The sequence below is a fragment of the Rattus norvegicus genome, chromosome 3 (assembly GCF_021556685.1).
Source record: "Rattus norvegicus strain SHRSP/BbbUtx chromosome 3, alternate assembly SHRSP_T2T, whole genome shotgun sequence".
Classification (NCBI taxonomy): Eukaryota; Metazoa; Chordata; class Mammalia; order Rodentia; family Muridae; genus Rattus; species Rattus norvegicus.
The window spans coordinates 161,057,499-161,065,858 of NC_141536.1; positions in this window are offsets into that span (position 1 = coordinate 161,057,499).

An 8,360-nucleotide genomic window follows, 5' to 3' on the forward strand; every position below is an offset into this window, starting at 1 on the left:
CCGAACCTGTGGCCTCATGCATATACCCCAAGCCTCAGCCTTCCTTCAGAGAGGAAGAAGCAAAAAGAAAGCGACAGGCAACATTTTAAATTGATTTTTATTTTATTTATTTAGTTAGCTAGCATACATAATAATGATTTCCTTTACAAAAGAAATGCTGGCCATGTCGTCTGTTCTAAGGCCTGTGCTAAATGTCCGTGTCTTTCCCGTCAGTACATGTGTGCACAATTCTGGGGTCTGAATTTGGAACTCGGAGCCTGGGGCTCCAAGCTCCAGGTGGGGACTGACCAGGAGAGATAATAAGTCCGCAGGGTATTCCAGAGTGGGGCTCAGGAATGAAGTTAGTGAGGCCAGAAGTCACACCTCCCCCCCACCACACCAGGCTCCTTCCTGCTTACGGCCCCGCTCCCTCCAACGGAGGCTTCGCTCCGAGGCATGTGTCAGGTGTGCAGAATGTGAGGCATCTGGCGAAGATCTTGCCCAACCCTCCCTGGATTTTCAGAGGAGGAAACTGGAAGGCGGAGGGAAGAGGGGCCTCGCCTCAGGATACCGCTCAGCTATCAGGAACTGCGCGCGGCAGCTGCAAGCTGTGTGTCTGAGGTCACCGCTCTTCATCCACATCGGAAAAACAACTCCTTCCCATGCAGGAGCCTTGAAAATATGTACCTTACAGCTCGGCTGTCCTGCCTTCCCAGAGCCCTCGCTAATCTCCCTACCGCCACTCTACAGACAGGAAACTGGCCCTGGGGAGAGAGCGTGCGTGATGCGGGGGTATCCGACCGATCGTGACCGATCGTCTGGGACGGTGGTTTTGGGGTTCAACACAAAGTCGAAGAACATTGTGAGATTTTATTTTATTGTGTTGTAACTCCGTCCAGTTCTCAAGTATGAACTCTACAGATGACAGCACAGAGTCGAACGCCATGTAAAATAAACGTGTCACAAGCCATGGGCCATAGTTGGACATCTCTGTCAGGCTAAGAATTGGTGAGAGCTGACCGGTCACCACTGGACTCCAGCCAAGGGGGTCATCACCTCTGACCTGTGTGATCCACACAAAAGGCTCTGAGCTCTTCCCGAGGGTAGCTGGAGAGAGGGTTGGGGCTGGGTGACTGGCAGTATGTTGGCCTACTACACACGAAGCCCTGGATCTGATCCCTACAGCGGTTTAAACTGGGTGTGGTGATGCACGGGCATAATCCCAGCACTTGGGAGGTGGAGGCTGGAGGATTGGGAGTTCAAGACCATCCTCGGGTACAGAGTTTAGGGCCATCCTGGAATCCACTGGACTTTGTCTCAAGAAAGTAGGAGAAGAGGCAGTTGGGTGTTCGAGGTTCGGGGGCAGTCTGCTTTTGGGGGCTATCCTCGGAGTCTGTATAGTTTTAGGTAAGGGTTGGGCATGGTAGTAGTTCATGATTTGAATCCCAGGAGATGGATGCTAGAGGATCTCTATGAGTTTGAGGCCAGCCTGGTCTATACAGTGAGCCAGGACCAAACAAAACAAAACAATAATACAAAAACAACAAAAACAAATCAAAAATACTTTAGGTATTTTATGCGGCCTGGATCAAATGATTACCCTTATTCGGTGTTATTCATTGTGCATGTATGTGTGAGTGTGTGTGTATCTAAGTGTGTGTCTGAGTGTGAGTATCTGAGTATGTGCGTGTCTAAGTGTGTATATGTCTGAGTGTGTGTATGTGTGTGTCTCTCTGTGTGTATCTAAGTGTGTGTGTCTAAGTGTGTGTGTGTGTGTCTGACTGTGTGTATCTAAGTGTGTGTGTCTGAATGTGAGTATCTGAGTATGTGTGTGTATCTAAGTGTGTGTGTCTGAGTGCAAACATCTCAACGTGTGTGTGCTTGTGTGTGTCTATGTCTGTGTGTGTGTGTGGTGTGTCTGGGTGTATCTGAGTGTGGGTATGTGTGTGTCTAAGTATGTTGTATGAGTATGAGTATCTGAGTGTGTGTGTATCTAAGTGTGTATGTGTGAGTGTGTGAGTGTGTGTGTGAGTATCTGAGTGTGTGAGTATCTAAGTGTGTGAGTGTGTGTGAGTATCTGAGTGTGTGTATGTGTGTCTAAGTGTGTGTGAGTGTGAATATCTGAGTGTGTATGTGTGTGTCTAAGTATGTGGGTTTGAGTGTGAGTATCTGAGTGTGTGTGTAAGATCTGAGTGTGTGAGTGTGTGTGAGTATCTGAGTGTGTGTGAGTGTGTGTGTAAGTATCTGAGTGTGAGTGTGAGTATCTGAGTGTGTGTGAGTGTGAGTATGAGTATCTGAGTGTGTGAGTGTGAGTATCTGAGTGTGTGAGTGTGTGTGTAAGTATCTGAGTGTGTGACTGTGAGTGTGAGTATCTGAGTGTATGTGAGTGTGTGAGTATCTGAGTGTGTGTGAGTGTGTGTGTAAGTGTGTGTGAGTGTGAATATCTGAGTGTGTGTATGTGTGTGTCTAAGTATGTGGGTTTGAGTGTGGGTATCTGAGTGTGTGTGTGTGTGTGTGTGTGTGTGTGTGTGAGATGAGTATGTGGCAGGAAATGCACATGCATGGGGGGCCAGGAGTCAGTTACTGTTCTGTAGTAGGAATTTATAATCTAATAAGCCCATATAAAAGGCACACAGCCTCTGCATTTTATTCACAATCGTATGCCTACATTGAGCAGATCTAGGGCTATACTAACTTATCCCCAGCCATAGCACGCCTTCTTACTGGCTGTTTCTCTTGGCCATGCAGCTCTGGTTCACAGTGGCCACCTCCTCCTCCTCCCTCTCCCCCTCTTCCTCCTCCACCTCCTCTTTCTCCTCCTCATCCCCATTTCCTGTCTTCCATTCTCTCTCCCTACAACCCCCTCTCACAAACCTCCAGTCCCTCCTTTCTCCCTCCACCGCCCAATCGCAGGCTCTAGCCGTTTACTGACCCGTTACATTGAGGAGAAGGTTCACATGGCATCACTTGGGTACTCGAGGATCTCCCCACATCTTGAGGAACCAGTATTTAGCATTAGAATACAAGTGGCATCAGGCCACTACACTCCTGCCCTTAGTTTTGAAACATGGACTCTCACTGACCACGAGCTTGCCGATTCAGCTAGACTGTCCAGCAGGAAGGCCTAGAAAACCCCTTGTCCACTATCCGACTGCTGGGATTACAGGCGTCCACCATCACATCCACTCCTTAGCAACTCTTTGTGGGTGCCGGGGACCCACATTCACGCCTCACGTGTGTAACAAGGGCTCACCCACGGAGCACTTCCATACTTCTGTTTCAAAACAAGGGCAAAGGACTTGCCAAGTATGACTAGGCCTCCCCAGGCTCCACTTCCAGTCACAAACACACACACACACACACACACACACACACACACACACACAGGCTCACACAGGCTCACACACATGCACTCACAGACACGAATACATACAACTGCGTGTGCACATACACACATGTTCACACACATATACGCATGTGCACAGGCACATGCACACGTACATACATACACATAAACACATACTCACGCACACATTCACCTTTTCTGCTCCTGGAGGCACCTCGGCTTTATGCACAGCCTGCTGCAGGAACCAGAGGACCTGAGAACCTGCAGGACTGGGAAGGACGGACCCTTCCTACCTACTTGACAGTGCACTCTGCGAAGAGGAGCTGAGACACCCCTCACTGGAAATACCCCAGCTTCCCTGTCCCACCAGAGAATACTTGGAACGGCCTGCTGAGAGAAGAGGGTCAGATGGAAAAGTAGGCATCTCTCAGTCGAGAAGCTGGCCCTGAATTCTCTTTCTCCCCATAGCAGCTCAAAGCACGGGGCGGGGCTCAGTGGCAGTGTTCATCCAGCATGCAAGTCCTGGCTTCTGCCCTCCACAAGGCAAGCCAGGAAGAATAACTCACTGACTTCGCTGACTAATATCCCAGGCCATGTGCGGGCTGTAGATAGGAAAGACCATGCTTCCGTTGCTTACCCTGCATAAGCAGTTGGGACTCAGCTGGGTTGGGTGACCAGGGTCTTTCTCCCCATTAGTATGTGGGGAGTGAATGAGCTATGATGGGTAAGGAGGTGGCTAGGTGCTTTCTTTCTGGGCCTTCTCTCAAGACTCTTTGGGGGCAAGGTTACCTTCCCATCACCAACAGTAAGACCTGGCTGTCTTGGACTTTTACTCAGCCTCACAAGCTCAGGTATCAATCTCTGTCCATTCTTCTTTTAAAGATGTGTTTATTTCATGTATGTGAGTACACTGTCGCTGCCTTCAGACACACCAGAAGAGGGCATCAGATCTCATTACAGATGGTTGTGAGCCACCACGCGGTTGCTGGGATTTGAACTCAGGACCTCTGGAAGAGCAGTCGGTGCTCTAACCACTGAGCAATCTCTCCAGCCCCTCTGTTCATTCTTATGCTTGAGAGACTGTAGCTGTGACACCCTAAACTCTACATGCACAGCACATACTAAAAATACCGTGTTCTGGGGTTGGGGATTTGGCTCAGTGGTAGAGCGCTTACCTAGGAAGTGCAAGGTCCTGAGTTCGGTCCCCAGCCCCGGGGGGGAAAAAAAAAACCGTGTTCTTTGATGCTATTTCCTGTCCTACATTTTTATTTCCTTAGAGGCAGTTTAACATAGCCCAGGCAGCCTCCAACGTACTATGTGGTTGAGAGGCTGGGGATGACTTTAAACTCCTAATCCCCCTGCCTCCACCCTCTGGGTGCCTGGACTACAGGTGTGCACACCCACGTCCCGCTTGTGTTCCTTACTAGGAGAGAACCGAGAGCCAAACGTGGACGGGGAAGCGGGATGAACGTTATACAGCTTTTCAGGGTACAATGCTTTTATATCTGAACGCTCGATACGAGACACAGACGCGGTTGCTGATAGAAAGGTGTGCCTACAGCGACGCATGCGTACACACCCGTCTATGCTGACCATCTTGAGAAGTTAGGAGGAGTAGCCGCCAAGAGCAATGGACACCTCACTCCCAGATCTTGTTTAGCAACATTACCTTGTGCTAAGCGGGACTGGGACCCCCACGGAGGAGAAGAGGATGTTTACTTAGCTGTGGGACTCATGTCTGAAATCCCAGCACCTAGGAACTCGAGAGGCTGAGGCGCGAGGATCATGTGTTCCAAATCAGCCTGATCCTGTATCAAAGCAAAACAAAACAGAGCTGCTGAGAGTGGCCCAGGCCTGACCTACACAAGGGCGTGGTGGTGCATGCTCACAATCCCAGTACTAGGGAGATGGAGGCAGGGTATTTATACAGCTACACAGAGAGTTCAAGGCCAATTTAGGCCACAGGAGACCCTGGTTTCAGGAGCAAGGAGAGGGACAAATAGTGGGGAGCTGGCATTGAGTACTGGCTCACAGCAGTGTCCTGGGTTAGATCGCCAGTAGTCGGAGGAAGGGAGCCCATGAGGATGTGGGAAAGAGCGAGCTCACTCTCATTTTCCAGCCTGGGTCTGAAGAGAGATGTGGATTTAGGAAGCACTTGGTCCTTTCCATGTCGGACCTCAGGATGAAGCTTCGATGGCCAGACGTGGTGCACGAGTCATAGGTGAGTCGCTGTGGACTTACAGGGAGAAGAGGACAGGCTGCAGGAGCCAGCCTTCCAAATGGCCTCTCATGACTCCTGTCTCCCAGTATATATACCAGTCCCTCCCCGCACAATGTAGGAGACTGACCCATGGAACAACAGAATGCAGTTCTGGGGGTGGAGGGAGCTGCAGCCTCTGGAGGGCTCCTGTCTCGTCCACCTGCGTTATTTAAAGATTTATTTTATTGATCTGTGACCACATGTGCATAAAAGAACAAGACTGGTCAGAAAGATGGCCCCAACACAGGTAAGAGCACTTGCTCCTCTTGTGGGGTGGGGGGTGAGTTTTGTTCTCCACGGGCAAGTTACGCTCACACTAGTGTGCGTCGTTCATTCTTTTTTTTTTTTTTTTTTTTTTTTTTTTTTTTGGAGCTGGGGACCGAACCCAGGGCCTTGCGCTTCCTAGGTAAGCGCTCTACCACTGAGCTAAATCCCCAGCCCCGTCGTTCATTCTTTTAACCGCCACCAACCCTGTTTGTTTGAGACAGGCTGGCTGGCTGGCCTGGAACTTGGTAAGTGGGTTAGTGGCAGGCCAGGGAGCTGTGGGAATCTGCCCTTCTCCACCCTACCAGTACTGGGCTCTCAGGATCACCAGCTCTGAGATTTCCTCTCTCGTGTGCACAGCTCTCCTTTTCTCCCCTTTTCTTCTTTCCTTTCCTGTGGGTTTGGGGAGTGAACTCACTGCAAACCCTACATGGCTGAACTCTCCCCACACATGTGTATGTTCTGTCTGCCGTGCCTGTCATAGCACCACACTGCATGCCACGGTGCCTGGGTTCTGAGCTGTGGGTCCTTGAGGTGTGGTCCCCACCTGGGCAGCAGCCTCACCATCAAATTCCTGGTCCCACTCCAGGGGAATCAGAAACCCTGGGAGTGGATGGGGCCACGCAACCAGAGCTTAGTAACTGCCCAGGAGCCCTCGTGGACATCCAAGTCTAGCAGCTTTGGAAGACAGCCAGTTGGGGAAGGTGGGTCAGTTCTGAGCAGGAACAAGGAAGGACCTTCTTTTGAGGACCAAAGAGAGCTTCCTGAGGCCGACTTGGCCACTGTTATCCCCGCTCGGAGTCCACAGTCCCCCTCCCTGGGAAGCTGACTTTGCCCCACACGATTGAGGCTCAACCTGGTTTATTCCTGTTTGAAATCCTGGACTTCTTTTTATTTTTCCAAAGGGATTACGTTTAAATTGTTAGATGACATTTCTTTAAATTAATTAGAAATTTAAAATTTATTATTATATGAATGTGTTCATGGAGCACAACATACATCTGGGGCTCAGAGGACAATTTTTGGGACACAGGATCCATGGCCCAAAGACTGCTGAAGTTTTGCTGTGAGTGCCGCAACGCTTAAGGGTTTGGATGTAGATTCTCTCATCATCAAACATGTCCATGACACCCAAGATAGATGGAGTCCGTGTGCATCAGCGCCTCCCGCCCTGCGGAGGTGACCCTCCCTGAAAAGAAACAAACTGTTCCTAAGCCAGAAGAGAAGGTTGCACTGAAGAAAAAGATGGAAAAATAAATCTCAGTGCCTGGAGCTCCGTGCGTGGAGCCCGGTGGGTGGAGCTCGGTGGGTGGAGCCCGGTGGGTGGAGCCCGGTGGGTGGAGCCCGGTGTAGTGGTGCAAATCTTTAATCACAGTCTTTGGGAGGCACAGGCAGGCAGAGTCTATGAGTTCACATAATGAAACTCTGTCAGAAAACAAATCACAGCAAACAAGACAAAAAAAAATGAACAAACAAAACAAAAGCAACAGAAAACACCTCACGACCCAGAAATAACTTGGCATAAAATAAATGCAAATTTAAAAGGTGGGTTTTTTGTTTTGTTTCCTTTTGGTTTTAGACTGAAAACAGCACCCAGTGGTAATGTCTCCCTACACAGCTTCAGTTCTGGGGTTCTGGCTTTAGTTCTGGCTTGGTTTTAAAGGATCCTTGAGACTGAGAGAGCCCAGACAAGTGCTGTTAGTTCAGAGGCAACCAGGCTGCCTTGGGAACCAGCCACAAGGAGAGTGCTTGCTGTTCTGCAGTACCTGGGAGCGTTTGCCCAACGAAGCAAGAGGGTGCATGGGTCCAAGGTCTGCATGGAAACCTCTAGAAGCATAGAATGTGAGCCCATGAACTTTAGTCTTTCCAAAGTCCCCCATCATGGTAAAATATGGCTCTCCCCTCCTGGGGACACTGAGTCTCAGGCTCCTGAGGTCTGTCCGAAAACTGGAGAGTTAGGATCTTGTCTTGAGAGTGGGCCCTGGTGGCCCTAACGAGCCAGGCCCAGCCACCTGCCCTTAACAGGGCAATTAGAGAGACAGATCAAAATGAAGCACAGAGAAGGGGGATTCACTCAGTGTGGCCACACTGAGAAGAGCAAGCAAAGTGGTCCAGTGACCCCCAAGTCCTCCTTCAGGGTCCTGGTACAAGGTTTAGACGTAAACACCGGGCAGAGGGTGCACAGCTAAGGAGTCTGGTCATGGTGTGTCCTGCCGGTCACTGACCCATCGGTGCCCGCTCCAGTCTATCCTGCAAGGCGGACTGACAGACTGCCGGACTGCACTCTTCCTGGGAGACAAGCTTCTGCTCTGACTGCTCAGGGCCGCCGCCTTCCCCTCCCCAGCATGGATTCCGGGGAAATTTTTCATTCTCTGGCTTCTACTGTTCTAATACTCTAAAAGCTAGAGTTGGGGGAAAGTGACTGTCTAGAATGTTCTGCCTTGCCAGGATAGAAACATTGTATCCAGCATAGGAGTCATTTCCCAGCTGCTCGAGGGACCAGGTGGCACA